Source organism: Triticum aestivum, chromosome 6B, assembly GCF_018294505.1.
Source record: "Triticum aestivum cultivar Chinese Spring chromosome 6B, IWGSC CS RefSeq v2.1, whole genome shotgun sequence".
NCBI classification, from domain to species: Eukaryota; Viridiplantae; Streptophyta; class Magnoliopsida; order Poales; family Poaceae; genus Triticum; species Triticum aestivum.
The window spans coordinates 636,963,762-636,981,587 of NC_057810.1; positions in this window are offsets into that span (position 1 = coordinate 636,963,762).

Sequence of the window (17,826 nt, forward strand, 5' to 3'; positions counted from 1 at the left end):
AACAAAGGCAACATAGAACTACATTAGTGCCATGTTAAATTTTGGAATTATTCCGGGTTCGTTTGTCGTTTTTTATACATTAATTGAGTTTCTGGTCATTTAATGTGCATAAGTCCAATTTGAACTACAAGCACATGCTCTCGTGCTCCAAAGTTGGTTGAAAAATCACATTTGTGTCCTCGGGTGAATTTCTAGGTCCCATGCAAGAAATGAGAATAAAATTAAAACATCTGGGCATCGTGGCTCGGCCGAGAACATTGAGAAACTTGGTTTTAAAATTCTTGTAAATCCAAAACACGTCTAAAAATCATGAAACTTGGCATGGATGTCATGTCATGGTACTACCATGTTGTGGTAAAAAATGGCCGAATAGGAACAGATTTTGGTATAAGCTTCTTGCAAACTGAAGCTTCTCTCAAGAAGGATCCTGGTTCTGAGAGGGAACGTGTCACCTTTGAGTGTGAAACGATATACGTTGTCCCCCTTGAGTTTATTTACAAAGGCAACATAGAACTACATGAGTGCCCTGTTAAATTTTGGAATTATTCCGGCTTCGTTTGGCCTTATTTACACATTAATTGAGTTTTTGGTCATTTAATGTGCATATTCAAATTTGAACTACAAGCACGTGCTCCCGTGCACCAAAGTTGGTTGAAAATCACATTTGTGTCCTCGGGTGAATTTCTACTCCCATGCAAAAAATGAGAATAAGATTCAAACATCTGGGCATCGTGGCTCGGTCAAGAACATTGAGAAACTTGGTTTTAAAATCATGAAACTTGGCATGGTGTCATGTCATGGTAGTACCATGCCGTGGTAAAAAAATTGGTCGAATAGGAACAAATTTTGGTATAAGCTTCTTGCAAATCGGAGCTTCTCTCAAGAAGGCTCGTGGTTCTAGGAGGGAACATGTCACCTTTGTGTGCATAATTCAAATTTGAAATACAAGCATATGTTCCAGTGCACCAAAGTTGGTTGAAAAATCACATGTGTGTCCTCGGGTAAATTTCTAGGTTCCATGCAAGAAATGGCAATGAAATTCAAAATTCTGGGCATCGTGGCTGGGTTGGAAACATTGAGAAACTTAGTTTTTTAATTCCTGTAAATCCAAAACACGCATGAAAATATGAGACTTGGCTTGGTGCCATGACATGGCACCAACATGCTGTGGTAAATTTGCAGTCCGATTTGCGAAGGCGCACACATTAACAATCAACAAAGTCATTTTGGAACAAGTGTTGTCACGTTACAATCGGAAACACAAGTATTATTGAAACTGTGGGCGTTCTACTTACTAGTACCATTTATGTGCCGCCACGCGTCCCCATTTTTTATTAGCTAGGAGGCGCCATGCAAGGTAGCTATTTGAGTACGAGAGGCATGCGATCAGACCCCTGCGCGTGCTTATCGAGAGGAGAGCCCTTTAACCTCCATCTGCCGTCCACCTCTCTCCCAAGGTCTCCATTAATGGCGCCCGGGCCTCTGTTTAATGGCGTGGCTATGTCTCACTCGACCGAGATTTAAGAGAGAAAAAAGAAAATCTAACAGCACGGATCTTGATGTAAGATCCGACGGACCTATATAGCATCTACTGTGACGTATAGCAAGACTGATGAATATATAAGGACGATTTTTTTTATCAAAGAAGGGCTTGCCCCTTCCAATTTTCATTACTGAAAACCACCACAATTCACAAGAAGTTCAGCACAACTCCAGCCTAACACGAAGGACTAAAAGTACCAGATTGAAATTGCAACATCCCAAGAGGCCAACAAAGGCCAAACATCCGCGCTAGAAACCAACATTTGACAACCGACGACACAATCCACATCCTAAACCGATTATTACATCAAAAGAAACTAGGAAACTGAAGGAAGCCCAGCAGCAACTAGAAGAACAGCAACGCCAGGGTTGCCACAGCAAGAGTTTTCTTCATTCCAGCCTTGCAACATTGATCTTCCACAGAAAGATAAGGACGATTAATTGTCTTACATAATTAGAAAGATAATTAAAAAAAGCCACATGCGGCTACGCCCGAAATACACAAGGGCAAAAGAAGAAGGGAGACAAGGATCTGGCTCGCTGATCTCTACTTTCTTGATGCGTTGCTGCAGGCCGCGGGAACTAGTCTCCGCGGCGAGCGGTGATGAGCTCTTTCGTGTCCTCAAGATGCTGCTTGAGAACATCCACGGATTCCTCCACCAGCCTTTGGCGCTTGTTGCGGTGCATGTCATTCTCGTCCATAAGTTTCTTGACGATGACGCCAGTCCTCTTCAAGAAGGCACTAGTCTCCTCCTGCTAGTCTGTACTTCGGACGATCTTCTCCCTCAGCAGGTCACGCTCGGCCCGGAGCCTCTCATTGCCCTCCCTTAGTTGTCGGATGACGCCGATAGCCTGTTAAAACGAGGCTTTCACGTCGTCCTACAACCTCGCCAAGCCGGAGATCTGATCCATCTGGCTATGGACGATCGCATGCATGCGCCTGTAATAGTCGTCGGCTGCCCGTGAGAAATTTTCCTAGGCCGCCGCGGCGCAGCGGGACATCTCTGCTGCATTCATGGCGCGGCGGGACATCTCTGCTGCTTCCGCGGCGTGGCCGGACCAGTCTCCTACATCGACGGTGCGGCGAGACTTTTGTGCTGCTTCAGCGGCGCGGCGGGCCACTGTGCTGCTACTTCTGCGTGGCGGGAAATGTCGGCTGCTCTCGCAGCAAGGCGGGACATCTCTCGTGCTTCCGCTTCCATGCTCGCTTCTCCCTGGTGGCAATCTCTCGACCCAGAACTCACGCTGGCCATGGCAGACGCAAGGGAAGGATGCTGAATGACTTGTGTGTTTTCATGGATGAGGAGTTGAGGAGGAATGTGCAGTCATCTTGGCATACTAGTATTTATAATCGAGTACTAATATGCTCCTAAGTGGGAAACCGTTTAGGTTGTGATCGGTGTGAACAGGTTTGGAATTCAATATACTAGCATGGTACTAATACGCTCCTAAGTGGGAAACCGTTTAGGTTGTGATCAGTGTGAACAGGTTTGCAATTCAATATAGCATGGAGTAATTTGGAATGTGACGAGACGCAAGCTCAAAATGTATTGACGGTTCTAGTTTTGAAGTGCGACACTATTCCCGGATGGAGTACTTCTTTTTCTACTCCCTCCTTTCCGGTTTTATAGGGCTTATCTCAAAAGTTTAGTTTTTCCATTTTATAAGGCTCAATTTGGTTGTTCCCCAACACATGTTCAGATTCCAAGGTGCATTAAATCATTGCATGCAAGTATTAAGAGAAAATTGACCAATGCATGTACTTTATGCATACATGCATTGCAATTAATGCATTGATAAACATAATTTTTTTGAGAAAAACAAGAGCATTAATTAGGTGCTTTTGCAAACTACAAAAAATATTCCACCACTCACCATAAATCGGAAAGGAGGGAGTACTGCTGTGTACATGCAATAACTAGCACCGTCGTATACATATCTTAAGGTTAATGGGGCGTTCGACAGGAATAGCCGCATGGCGAGCTCTAGGCTAGTCCTTTTTTCAGACGCATTTAACCTATCTCTCGGGACTTCTTGCACGCACCATCCTGCCACCCACAAAAACTTGTACTCTGAGTTTAGTAGTACGTTATACAAGAAGAGAAGAGGTGCACGCACGCACTCGTCCTCTCACACACGCGTCTGTTTTTTCTCGAAAAGGAGGATGATGACCCCGGGCTTCTGCATCTGGGAGTCACACACGCATTTGTAGCTACGAATTGTAGTGTTCTCAACCATCCGATTGGCTCTATCATGGATGTACCTATATACTAAAACATGTCTAGATACATCTATATTTTGACAAATGGAAGGCATGTATTGTGGAATGGAGGGAGTGCTTGTCATCAAAATGGATAAAAAGGGACGTATCTAGAACTAAAATACGTCTACATGCATCTCCTTTTATCCATTTTGATGACAAGTAGTACTTCTTACCCAAAGGAACTTTATATCCAACAGACACAAAATATCCGTTCGACTGTTGGAAATTACTGATCTGATGTCGAAGTAATTGCTGTAGTGCCACCAAAACCCACCATTTCTTAAGCTAAAGTAGACCAAGGTAATCCCTATATTAGCATATTAATAAGATAAACAGAAGGCACTGTCGAAACATTTAGGACGTGAGCTTGTCAATCTGAACGTGGAGGGACACAAGCTTAGCCACGGCCAGCAGCTTGGGCGGAACTGTCAAGAAGGTCAGCTCCTGCACTTCCACGTCGTCGGGATCCTTGCTTCTTGTCGCCTCCATTTCCACCTTGATGGCGTCGGTCGTGCCTTTGGGCTCCCCCGCCGGGCCGTTCGCCCACAGCTTGGCCAAGTAGTGCGGTAGTGGGGACGCCCCCGCTCTGATGCAGACGACCGACACGGCGATAGGCGCGCCGATGTCGAGCACGCCGCCGAAAAAGAAAAATGCACGGCAGTCCTCCTCCGCGAACAGCAAGGGCCGTGGCTCCGACAGTGGCACTTGAAGCTGGAGCACCTTGCCATACTGGATCCTGTGCACGGGCATGGGATGCACGGTGCTGATGTGGTGGTAGAGCGCCGGCGGCAGGCCTTCGTAGCCGCAGCTGGGCACGGGGCATTTGCAGGGCGCGAGCGGACACACGCTCTGGTGATTGGCGAGCTTGTGGTAAGTGACGTAGAGCCCACAGCCTTCGTGCGAGCACTCCACCCTCACCGACGAAAGGACGGAGTCCACCGCCGTGTTCCGCACATCGAAGCCACCACCGCGCTCGCATTTCCGGCACTGCTGCTGGTTCCCCGGGCACTCGACGTGGCAGTCCATGCAGGCCAGGTGCCCTCCCTTGCACTGCAGAAATCAATCCAACAACACATCAATCAAGAAACCTGCACCTTGCTCAATCAGCCGAACAGATGAGGTTTATTCGAACCTCATACACTGGAGGCGTCAAGGGGCGGAGGCACAAGGGGCAGTGGAGCACGGTGAGGTCCATCGAGACCTTAGAGAGCTCCATCGTCGGGTCCTGTTCCTGTTTGGTCTGCATGATCTCGCCCTCCTCGTGCACAACCATCTCTCGACTTGGGCCGGGGTATTACAAAGCTTACCGTCACATATTTTATACTCCCTCCGTTCGGAATTACTTGTCTGGGAAATGGATGTATCTAGAACTAAAATATGTCTAGATACATCCATTTTTGTGACAAGTAAGGCTGGCAATAGTGGGAGTAACATAAGTAGTATCATGCACTTGGGACTCGCAAACATGCTTATGTGGCAGGCAATTAAAGAAGAGAGAGATGGTTATAGTAACATAGGTAGATACCGTAACATAATAAATGTGATGCTACTATGTGTCATGCATGGCAATAAATGGGACCATCTATGATACTAATCTATGATACTATGCACTATAGAGGTAGTAACATAGACTAGTAACGTATGCATGTTACTAGTCTAAGTTACTCCCCACTATGACCAGCCTAATTCCGAACGGAGGGAGTAAGTCTTTATAGAGATTTCACTAGGTGGACTACATACGGAGCAAAATGAATGAATCCACACTTAAAATGCATCTATATACATCTGTATGTAATTCATAATGGAATCCCTACAAAGACTTATAATTTAGGAATGGAGGGAGTACTACTTCAAGGTGCATTAAATCAACACATGCAAGTAATATCAAAAGAAGAGTCACGGCATGCAGGCATGCGTTGTAATTAATGCATCGGTAAACGCAAATTATTGAAATATATCGAGTGTAGTGCTTTGATGTGTCGTGTCAACTTGTACATCAACGAGAAGTTTGATTATCCTCTCCCTCGCGGACTTAACTGCACCTGCCTTTGGTTGTATGACAGGTTGGCCACATACCTGTCGGGCGCACCTGTCATACACACAAAGACAGGAGCATCCCTCCCTCGCCCATGAGCGTGGTGGCTGGCAAGACTAGGAGAAGCTTTCGCTACATGCTCTCCCTCCCGCACGCGGTGGACACGCAGCAGTTCAATCGGTGTCAGATGGCCAGAAGCGTACTGTAGTATTCCTCTAGTGCAGTAGTACACCATCATTGTTCGACTTCCCGAAGAGGCAAAGAGCCAAGCGCAGCCCGGATGCTCGTGTGGCAGTTTCATGTGTAGAGTAGTCTAGATAGCGTGTACCATGCATGTAAGCTTAAAATCGTTGGGGTCGGCTCCATGCTATGTGGCCGTCTTGAAGTTTTTTTTTAAATTAAAATAGTCTTCTAGCCCTACCTGTCATTCTGGTGATTGTAGTTTGCACGCTCATCTAGTCAAGATGGGAATATATATTTTAATTTGTTTTTTTTTGGAAAAGGGGGGACTCCCCGGCCTCTGCATCAAAACGATGCATACGACCACATATATTTTAATTTGTGGTGGGTAAATGTTAGAGGTTGCAGCAAATATATTGTACACTGTGGGTCTTTCAGCCAAGTTTAGAGGCAAGCATGTGGGGCCAGTGCTATGATGTGTCGCGTCAACTCGTAGAACGAGGAGAAGCTTGATTTTACTACACGCCTTCTCCCTCGCCCATGCGCACGGTTGCTCGCAAACGAGGACAGGCTTTTGCTTAGTAGTAGTACTTCTACAACAAGCTATCCGTCCCACTCGCGGTGGATGGACATGCAGCAGTGGATTCGACACTATAGAAGTAGTAGTAGTAACATCATTGTTCGTCTTCTCGAAGAGGCGAAGAGCCAAGCGCAAACCGAAGTTGCAGTTGCGAACATTGGAGCATGCATATAGCCAGGCTCTTGCATGAGACAAAATTGCTATGTGAGCCCACTATTGTACTAGTACGTACAACTACTTTCTAGTATAGCCCTGTAAACCAGAAAGGAGTATTTGCCCTTCTAGAGATTTCAACAAGTGACTATACTACACCGAGACGGAGTACATATGGAGCAAAATGAGTGAATCTGCACCGTAAATAAATACGTACTAGTTCTATCGTTTTCCTCTCCAAGGTGCACAATATTGAGTATACTGACTAGTCTCTTTTTGACATGCATTTACGTTTTTTTGACACAGTACAGACGCAAGCGCTCATATACACGCGCATACACTCACCCCTATGAACGCACACACGCACGGCACTATCATCTTGAAATTTACGAAGTCACCATAGGCACCTCGTCGTCGACGGGTCCATAGGTGCTTGAATGCCAAGGAGGAAGAGGGTAGCGGTTCCCGAGACGTTGAACGGTCAATGATGCATCCTCAATTACATGTAGAGGGAATTAATTGGAGAAGCAGACTAGAGCCAGCACGATGTGAATGCAACAGAGTTTGGACTCTCATATAATAAAGGTGCCCCACCACTCCAATCCATCTACTCCCAAGTCTCTGTGCAACACTGCTCACTCCAATCCAAGAACAAGTGACCAGAAGCCACAAGCACCTATGGAGGCGATGGACGCGAGCGGCAGTCGGCTGTGCCAAATCATCCAAGGCGCTGGCCTGCGGCCCCGCACCGCGCAGCGTTTCCAGACGGTGCTAGCGACCGTAGGCATCGTAGCCCTCACCGATGCCGGCTTCGCCTCTCGCATGGACGACATGATGGTCAACTCCATCCGCAAGTTCACCGCCGTCAAGAAGCGCACGGACGACCTTGTCGTACTTCTCCAGCCCGCGCGCCCAGGCTGCTCATTGCCTGCCACCCTCATCGGCCTACATGGTGACGAACTCTTTCAAGCCCTGGTGGCCCTGCAGGTGCCGGAGGTCGCGACGAAGAATGTGCACCTCGAGGCCGCGCTCGCCATGCAGCGCCTCACCATGCAAGAAACCGTCGATCTGCACATCCACGTCTACAAGGAAATCGTCTACATAGGCCACTACAAGGCAAGCAAGGACAGAAAGACGTTGGCCTTCTTCCAGCGGCTGGAATCTTTGGACGCCATTGTTTAGAAGCACGTCGACCTGGCCACGAAAGCCGTTGCTACTTAGGCGCCGTTCGGTGGGCTGGCGCCCTAAGTCGAGGAGGTGGACATCATCGATGGATGCATCTCTTCTTGTTGCCGCCTGTAACCAGCACTGCATCGCCTCGTGGCCTTAATGTTTTATTAGTATAGTACTCCCTCCGTTCCCAAATATAAGTCTTTCTAAAGATTCCAGCAAGTGACTACTACATACGGAGCAAAATGAGTGAATCTACACTCTAAACTATGTGTTCATACATCTGTATGTTGTATTCCATTTGAACTACTCCCTCCATCCGGGTTTATTAGGCCTCTCAGCATCACAAGCATGTCCCTTTTTATAAGGCCTCGTTTTGGAAAGGTGCATGCATGCAACCATTTCATTGGTTGCATTGAAAGGCATTGTTGTTGGTGCCGTGTCTGGGAAATTAATACACTTCATGCGTGTTTTTTCATTGGCTGCATGCATGTGAGAGAGTGCATTGGGAGTGAAATGGAAGAATTAATGTGCGCAAATTACTATATATCTTGGTCTAAGAGAAGTTGTCTTTAGGCCTAATAAACCCGGACGGAGGAAGTAGTATCTAAAAAGGCTTATATTTATGAACGAAGGGAGTATATGGCATTTTTTATTCTAGTCGTAAGTTTTCACTGTGAGGTGGGGCCGCAGTTGAGCAAACCCACCCCACCCACCGGGTGCCGGCCGAGTGTAGAGTTAGAAGAGAGAAACGAGGGAGGAGAGCTAGCTGTAGCACGGACGCTATTGTCAGATGGGACTCGTGTTTATAGAATAGGAGTACTGAGCACTCGTGCCTCTTTTTTTTAGGGAAAAATTAGTCGTATGTCTAGTACCACTAGTTGGGTGCGTGCGACCTATAGCTGTCATCACTTTAGGTCTACTTTTCGAACCGCGGCTACGCTTCACAGTACATATTTTTTCACGCATTTATCCTCCTATATGTACTCCTAGGCTATTTCCACGTGCTCCCATTCGCTGACATGTGGGACATAGAGCATCTGGGTCGTAGTGCATGCACGACTCAGAGCATATGCCGGGGTACTTTACATTTCAGACCTCACAAATTACATGCAAACCCCCCACAGAAGAATAAATAAATCAATGAATTACTATATGAAATCGGATTATTTTCGTGGAAACCGGAGCACGTTCATTAAACTTTGGACATAACACATTTATAAAAAATGACCGGACCTAAACCAGTCTAAGGGCCTCTTTGATTTTTCCCCGAAAAAAAGGGCCTCTTTGATTCACAGGATACTGAAAACACAGGAATTGGGAAAGTATGATGGCGATGAACCGAGATGAGGAGAACTCTAACTCAGTTAGAGGTTAGATTTAGATTCTAACCCTGAACTAACTCTAAACCAAAGAGGTGTATGGATGGCAGGGCTAGATTGATAATAAATGCTCTATCTCAATCATTTGACTACTTTGGACCCTATTTTTAGTCAGACTAAAATAAGTCCCTTGGATCCAAGCACCCTCTTGGTGTGGCTGGCTCTTCTGTGGCCTCCTCCCGCTCACAATTGACATAAACGAACCATATATACAAATCAAGCATGCAAAACATGATAATTTTTACTTTGTCCATACAAATGAGATATCCCACTTAAATATACAAGTCGTCAATCAAGCTTCACAAAATAAAAAAACACTTCATGAAACAAAGAATGAGCTAACTCATCACGGAAGTCGTTCATGATAGGGAGGGAGCCCGGAGCCCCTCAGCACCGAGGGAGGTGCTCGCCATCGTCGCTCTGGAGGAAGGCTCTGTAGAGCCCAAGCCCTGGGAACCCCTCCGACGCCGGCCTTTGCGAGTTGAGGTCGACACCGGCATGGGTAGCAGGGCCGCTTGCCGCCAACTAGGAACTTAATCTTTGGGCCTCTAGAAATAATGCAAGCCTGTAACTAAAATACCTAGAAAGGTGAACTGAATCTTTGGCCTCTAGAAATAATGCAAGTCTGAAACTGAAATACCTAGAAAGGTGAACTGAATCTTTGGGCCTCTAGAAATAATGCAAGCCTGGAACTCAAATACCTAGAAAGGTAAACTGAATCTTTGGGCCTCTAGAAATAATGCAAGCCTGAAATTGAAATACCAAGAAAGGTGAAATGAATCTTTAGACCTCTACAAATAATGCAAGCCTGAAATTGAAATACCTAGAAAGGTGACCTGAATCTTTGGGCCTCTAGAAAGATTTGTTACCTCCTCAAGCAGCATCAAACAATTCCATGCGTGCACCACAAATCTATAGCAAGTTTGATCAGGGTCTACTTTTCCAAATCAGGATTAGCGCTAGAGCAAGCAAGATCAATGATATGGCCGTGAGATAGAGAAGGAACAAACAAACTCACCCCTCTTGCGACCTCCCTGGTATATGCGTCGTCGCCGCGCACGACAGAGGGAGAAAAACGATTGGTGAAGGGGGAGCAGGGCGACCTTTGAAGCTTGGAGGGAGAGGGCGGCCGGAGTAGGGCGGCGGAGGCCGGAAGGAGAGGGCGGCCGGAGGAGAGAGAGGGCGAGCGGCGCTTGGGCGGGCGGCCCTATGGGGAACAGAGAGGAGTCGTGCGAGAGGGGGGCGATCTGGTGTGGGCAGGTGAGATTTTTTTAGGGGAGCGATTTGGTGCGGGCAGGTGAGATTTTTTTAGGGGAGCGATCTGGTGCGGGCAGGTGAGATTTTTTTAGTTCTCTTTTAGTGGGCCCGAGGATAACTAACCCAATTAGAACCTCTCCACCGGGCTAGTTTTTTTAGCTGGGTTAGAGAAAACTAGCTCAAACTAACCCCTCTTGTTTCGATAATTTGAGGCTATTTCAACCCAAACTAGCTCTAACTCAGGGATCCAAACAAAGAGGAGTGTTACTGTACATGGTACAGTGTGGACCGTAGCATATTGTTTTTTATGGCCATATCACCACATTGGCCCTGTTTGGATACTCTAACACAGTAAAAGTTAGAGTTGTTTTCTAACCTACTCTAACCCAAATAAGCACCTCTCCACTGGGATAGTTGAGTTAGATGGAACTAACCCACTCTAACCCTCCCTATTTGGATACTTTTGGGTTATTTGAGCCCCAACTAACCCAAACTAGCTCTAACTCCATGATCCAAACAGGGCCATTGTTTTCTACTGCTGGTTCACTAGGCTACCGTGGTTCGCACGGCTGGTTCACTGGGCTGCCGTGGTTCGCACTCCTCTGACCTGAGTAGTACTCCCTCCGTTCCTAAATATAAGTCTTCGTAGATATTTCACTGTGGACCACATACGGGTGTATATAGATGCATTTTTTGTGTAGATTCACTCATTTTTCTCCGTATGTGGTCCATAGTGAAATCTCTCCAAAGACTTATATTTAGGAACGGAGGGAGTAGTATAGTACTAGTATATACCGCATCATTCTTTGCTCCTTCTTACTACTCCGACATGTGGGAGAGCCAGCATCCGGGTCGACGTGTCATGCACCAGATTAGAGCACGGAACGGAAGGGGGGCATCACCCCGGTCGGAGCGCCAGTAATTCATGACTATAGTGAGTGGTCATATCACAAGTCTTTCCAGCAGTAACGTGCCATCAAATCGAACAGCCCCACTCGCCCACCCTCCTCGCCTCTCTGTCAAACCGCCTACCCGAAAACTGCCGCGCGTACTGCCCGGGAAAAGCCCCGCCCTCAACTTTTAACTACGCAAAAATAGTTCGAGCTTGTTCGTTCTATATAAATACAGTACGTAATGTATGTTTATTCACCCGTGGGGTTGTTAAATGAATGGAGGGGCGGGGAGCACAAGTGACAATACTACCTCTGTCCGGGTTTATTGGTCCCCATTGTATTTCGTGCCAAATTTTGACCATAGATTAAACTAAGAAAATGTTCACGCATGTCACCAAACATTATATTTTTCAAAACTATGTTCAAATATGAATCCAATGAGATATTTTTTCTTGACATGCATTAACATTTTTTTAGTTAAATCTTTAGTCAAAATTTGGCACAAACTATAAAAGGGACCTATAAACCAGGACGGAGGTAGTACTGTAGTAGTAAGTAGGAGTCGTAGAGTAGTCACCTTAAATAGAGAGTTTCTTTTCTTTAATGCCACGTACACAAATTGAAACGCTTGTTGTGGAGAGAAAAAAGATAATCACTCCACTATATATGGACGCAGGGGCCTGAGCACTTGCTTTACTAGGGTTGTTCTCTTCATTCTCTCATCCTCTCCAGATATAAACAAGACAGCGGTAGCGACATTTTCTCTCTGCTCACCGCTGGTCACAGATCCAGCCAGATCCCTTCGGTCGGTGTGTGTAGAGGACTAAAAGGTGCATCGTTCACACGGTCATCGCCGCCGAGGGAGGAAACCCACAGCTGCCGGAGGGGCCCGATCCTCTGCCCGTGCCGTTCTCTCTGACACAGCGCCAGCTCGGCAGGTCCTCCGACCCTTCTTCCTACCTGCTGTATTGTTCGCAGATCCGACCAGCCGCCGCCGACATCCCGGCAACCCTCAGGTATAAGTTCTTCGATGCTCTACTTCCCCAGCTCCCCACGTGTCTGCATGTGCATCTTTTTCTACTCCCAACAGCTCTTCCAAAGCCACCTAAATTTTTAGTATTATTAGAGGTAAAGCTACTTCATGCATTCGAATCTAGGGCTTTGTTCAAACAACGAAGAAAAGGGGGAAAGTTGTAGCATGAATCTAGGACTTGATTCAAAGAGGAAATAATATGGTGAAAGTAGTAGAGACCGGATACCCAACCGGTCTCTTGGTTGAAAAGGGAAATGATGGGAAAACGTAGTACAAACTGGATAAGGAACAGATCTATTATTGGTTGAAAAAAGGATAGAAAGTGGCGGCTGGTGGACAAGTCAACAGAGTATGTCCAGGATTAGATTTGCTGCCATCACATAGTAAAAGGTCTCCAGGATTAGATTTGCTGCCCTCACATAGTAAAAGGTCTCAGGATTAGATTTGCTTCCCTCACATAGTAAAAGGTCTCAGGATTAGATTTGCTGCCCTCACGTAGTAAAACGTCTCAGGATTAGATTTGCTGCCCTCACATAGTAAAAGGTCTCTAGGATTAGATTTGCTTCCCTCACATAGTAACAGGTCTCCAGGATTAGGTTTGCTGCGCTCACATTGCGTGAACAAGCTCGGCATCACCACTTTATGCCTCCTTGTAGGTACATTGTGCTGATGCATCACTGTCGCATGTCCTTATACCAACCTTTTGCTGTTTTTTTTGCGGGTAAACCAACCTTTTGCTGTAAGGGCGCATGTAAAATGAAGCGATCACACTGTTACCTTAGGGACATGTCTAACCAGTGTTATTGGTAATCTAATGCCTCCAGTGATAAGATGCAATTAAACTGTGTTACAAATGGCACTCCTGCTGTTTTCCCCAGTATGATAAGTAAGTTGCTCCTTTACGCTGCTGAGTGTCCTGGTGTCCCCACGGTCCCATGCCCTTAAACCAACTCTTTAGCTGCTGTTGATTTAGTGTGTCTGGTAAACAAGCAATGCCACCATTAAAGTAATCCCTTATCTGAGGAATCCCATTGTTGATCGTAATGCTTCTGGTAACATGAAGCATTGCTGATGTTTTAAAATTTCTACTATCCTTGCGTGATTGCCATGAACATAATTAAGATGCTTCTTTTTATTTTGTATATGTTTCGTATATTCTTATTGACCAGCAACTATTTACTTTCTATCATTTTGTGCAGATAGGGATATCCATTTCACCTTGTTGCTATTCTGACCTTTTGGTGAACTGCACAAAACACTTTTTTTGGAATGAGTGTCTTGTGCAGTTCAACTAAAATGTCACGTGGGCAACATCTCTCAATTTTGGTGGAACTGCACAAAATGGTTCAACTAAAGTGAAATCATGCTCTCATGTCTCCTTGTTTGTGCTATGCAAACATGATGTGCAAACAGGAATACTCTACTACAGATGTTGTGATGGTCAAGAGCATTCGCCAAGTTCTTCGATTGTATGACATGGCTAGACAAGATGGATTTAATCCCAATATTCACTTTATCAAAAGGCTCTAATGGGTTGGTTCTGAATCTTGCAAGCTGGGAATCAGTGAGATGTGTAGGCATCTTTGTTGTACTTATTATTTGAATCTTATTTGTTGGTTCTGAATCTTGCAAGCAGGGAATCAATGAGACGTGTAGGCATCTTTGTTGTACTTATTATTTGGATCTTATTTGTTGGTTCTGAATCTTGCAAGCTGGGAATCAATGAGATGTGTAGGCATCTTTGTTGTACTTATTATTTGGATCTTATTTGTTGGTTCTGAATCCTGCAAGCTGGGAAACACGGCATGATGATGCAGAGGACAGCAACCATAACAAACAGTTCAAACTTGGTAGTATTATCTTTGTGAAAGTGCGACAAATGTGTTGATCGTGTGCGTCCTGAGAATAATAATTCTAATTATTGTGCATGTTGATCCCGTGGCACTGATAGAACGAGCCAATGCATTGCTTGTTTTAAGTATAAATTTCTATTAAAGCTAATTAAATTTAAGTAAAGTGACCACTAACTCCTGTTATTATAGTACCAATACAGACCTGCTCATGAACCGATGTGTGGCCGGAGTAGGTTTCTTAATGGAGGCGTTTGAATGCGCCGAGGGTGCATCTTCTGCCGGGCGCGCAGCAGATGAGGGAGGGGTAGTAACTGTTGTTGCCTGTACACACTCAGCTTACTGTTGAATCCAGTTCCCCAAGAGCTGAAAAACGAACTGCTGCCGCCGCCTACACACTCGTTCACTCGAAGAGACTCCAATGGCGATCCGAGGGGTGAGCCTGCTGGATATGGTCTTCAGCAAGGAGTTAGTTCGCCGTTCAGTCCTATGGCTGCACCAAGTTGAATGTGATGTACACCAACGATACGGACTTGGTGAAGCTCTGCCTCGCCTCAGCCCTATGGCTGCACCAGGTTCTGGAGCATTTTCCTGTTTCATCGGCAGTGCCGACTGCACCTTCGCTACGGTGGAGAAGGAAGAACGCGACGATTCGGCAGTCTGGTGCAACAAGCTTCTCGACATCCAGAAGCAATACAAGATCATCAGCTGCGGACAGGAGAAGGACTCCGTGGCTAACCTTGCTGAGACCATCATCGACCCCTGATACGCCAACATGAAAGAAGACGACCTGAACACATGGGAGGTACATCTGAATCTAGCCTACATAACCTATGCGGCCAAGGACGCATACGCATGCTACGACATGTACAGGCAGATCTTGGACAGGAGGGCGTGTCTGCTTCCCGTAACCGACGAGTACACGGACAGCCGCAGCGTCATGATCAAGCATGCCAGGATGGTCTAGATGTTATACTTTATTTGTTTATAAGCACCTTTATCATCTGAGTGTTTCATGCATTAGCCTATGTGTCGTAATTATCAGTTTTGTCCGAAATATTTCTTTTAAGAACCCATTAACCTGATTGCTTTTTTTTGTGGCTATTTGCTTATGTATGTAAACTAGTTCACTTGTCCGTAAAAAAAACTAGTTCACTCGGCTGCCATGCTTTGAATCTCCTTCCTCCCAACATATTCCTCTCCTCAGGTGGACCCAGCAGGTCTCTGAATTTTCTCCCACTTTCTTTTTCGATGTAAACTGAGTTTTCTCCCAATACTTTCCCCTAGAACCAACTCAACTTTCCCACGTCTCTCCTAAAAAATAATAATACCCCACGTACTATTAACTCATCAAATTAAAATGATATTTTATTTCGTAAGTTGAAAGTTCTTACAAAATAATAATAATAATTTTTTATATATAACTTGCCAAGTTAACTCCTAGTGATTGCGTACATAAGCTTGCAAAGATTTTACTGACGTGCAATCATGTGTTTATGTTTTATAACATTTCTCCGTCTAGCCCAACATGATATTTTCACCCAGCCTAGCAAGTCCGCGGATTTCGAGAAAAATGCAAATGGGATTTAAATGGGCTGCATAGATGCTACATCATTGTTTCACCCAGCCCACCAAATGGACTAAAAAACAAATGGACTGGCTGACATGTGGGCCAGTAGGTCGAAGCCTAAGAAGGTGTTGGATTTACATCCAACAGCCGGCATTCTTCTTCAATCTCTCGTCTTCTTCCCCCAGTGCTTCCGGAACCGCCTGCTCCAGCCTTCGGTATCCAGCGGCGTTGTTTTTCACTCCTCAGCGAAATGCTACCCCGCCGACGGTCAGGCCATCCCTCCACTCTGCACCTCCTGTTATTCTCTGTCGAGTGTAGGCCCACCCCGCACCCGAACCAGTCAAGTTTCCCACTCCTCTCTGTCTGCGACTCCACTGCCGCGTCTTCCCCATCTCCGGGTCGTTCCAGTCTGGGGCCTTGCCGTCGTCCACCGGCTCGGTGCGCTCGGTGCGGCGTGGTCAACATACGAGAGTCATCGAAAGAGGACTGTACGTGGAGAGCCTGACGGCTGGGACCCACGAGGTCCATGGTCGCACGCAAGGAAAGTTCCTCCTTATTAAGCACTGTACGTGCACTGTACGTGGGAAGGGCTTCTGTATTTCGCAAAAAAACGTCCCCCCCCCCGTGCTGACAGGTCGGACCCACCAGCTATATCTTCACACGCAAGGAAGTGCCTCCTTATTACGCACCAAAAAATGAATACCCCCTGCTAGCTGGGACCCACCATAGTGGGTGGCTGACTTGTGGGCCTACTAAGTTTACGAGGACGGAGGGCTTTGTCAACTTAGTCAATATGAACGATTCTAGCTCCAGTGACCGTATGATGTCCATCCAACGGCCATAGTGCTTCTTCAACCTCTGGTCTTCTTGCTCCAGCCGCCCAAAGCAGCGCCGGTCGTGCCGCGTGCTCCTGCCTCTCGTGGCCGGCTGTGATGCCGCGGAGGCCTCACCGCCCTCTACTACTCCCACCGCTAGCCTAGGGTATCCCTCTACACACCCACACCCCCTGTTATTCTGTGGCGACAGCAGCCTCACGCCGCAGCCGAACCAGTGAACCCTCGTACTCCTCTCCGCATGGGCATCCACTGCCGCGTCTTCCCCGGCTCTGCGTTGTCCCCTTCCTAGGCCTCGCCGTTGTCCACCGCCTTGGTGCTCTCGGCGCGGCATGGTCAATGTGGTCAACGATCGACTTCCATTGGATGAGTACTGTACGTGGAGAGGCTCACAACTGGGTCCAAGGCCACAGCCCAGTTTTTTTGTGATTTGCCAAGTAATTCTCTTTGTCAGGCCTGTTGGGCTGCAAATCTTTCAAGACAAGGAGAGCTTCATTCGGCTGGCAGGGAAAATGGCCTATCAGTAATGAGAAATGGGCTGTACTTTTTTTAAACACATCAAACCGGCAATTAGTTTCAAATATCTTTTTTCATTTTGAGATTTTAAATTACATTAATTTTTATGCATGGAGAATTTGTTGGATTTTATATTGATATACATTTATTTTTAAAATCAATTTGAATGTGAGTCAAAATTTCGGGATTAAAAACAGTTCGAATCACACCGAAATATGCGAAATTTCGTATAATTTTTTAACCGTGGCCACAATATGGGTTGTAATGCTAACAAAAAGAATATGGGCTCCAAAAAAACCTTAAGAATTAGCAAATGGGCTGTAAATTATTAGAAATAATGGCAGATGGGTTGTATGCTGTTTTCCACAGATTTGAGGCTTTCCTAAAAAAAGGTTGACGCACAAGCGGTGACTATTGGATGGCCATCCAACGGCCGTCGTGCTTCTTCAATCTCTGCTCTTCCTGCTCCAGCCGCTCAAACAAGCGCCGGTGGGACTGCCTGCTCCCTCCTCCCCACGGTCGGCTATGCTGCCGCGCAGGCCTCACCGCCCCACCGTACTCCCATCGCT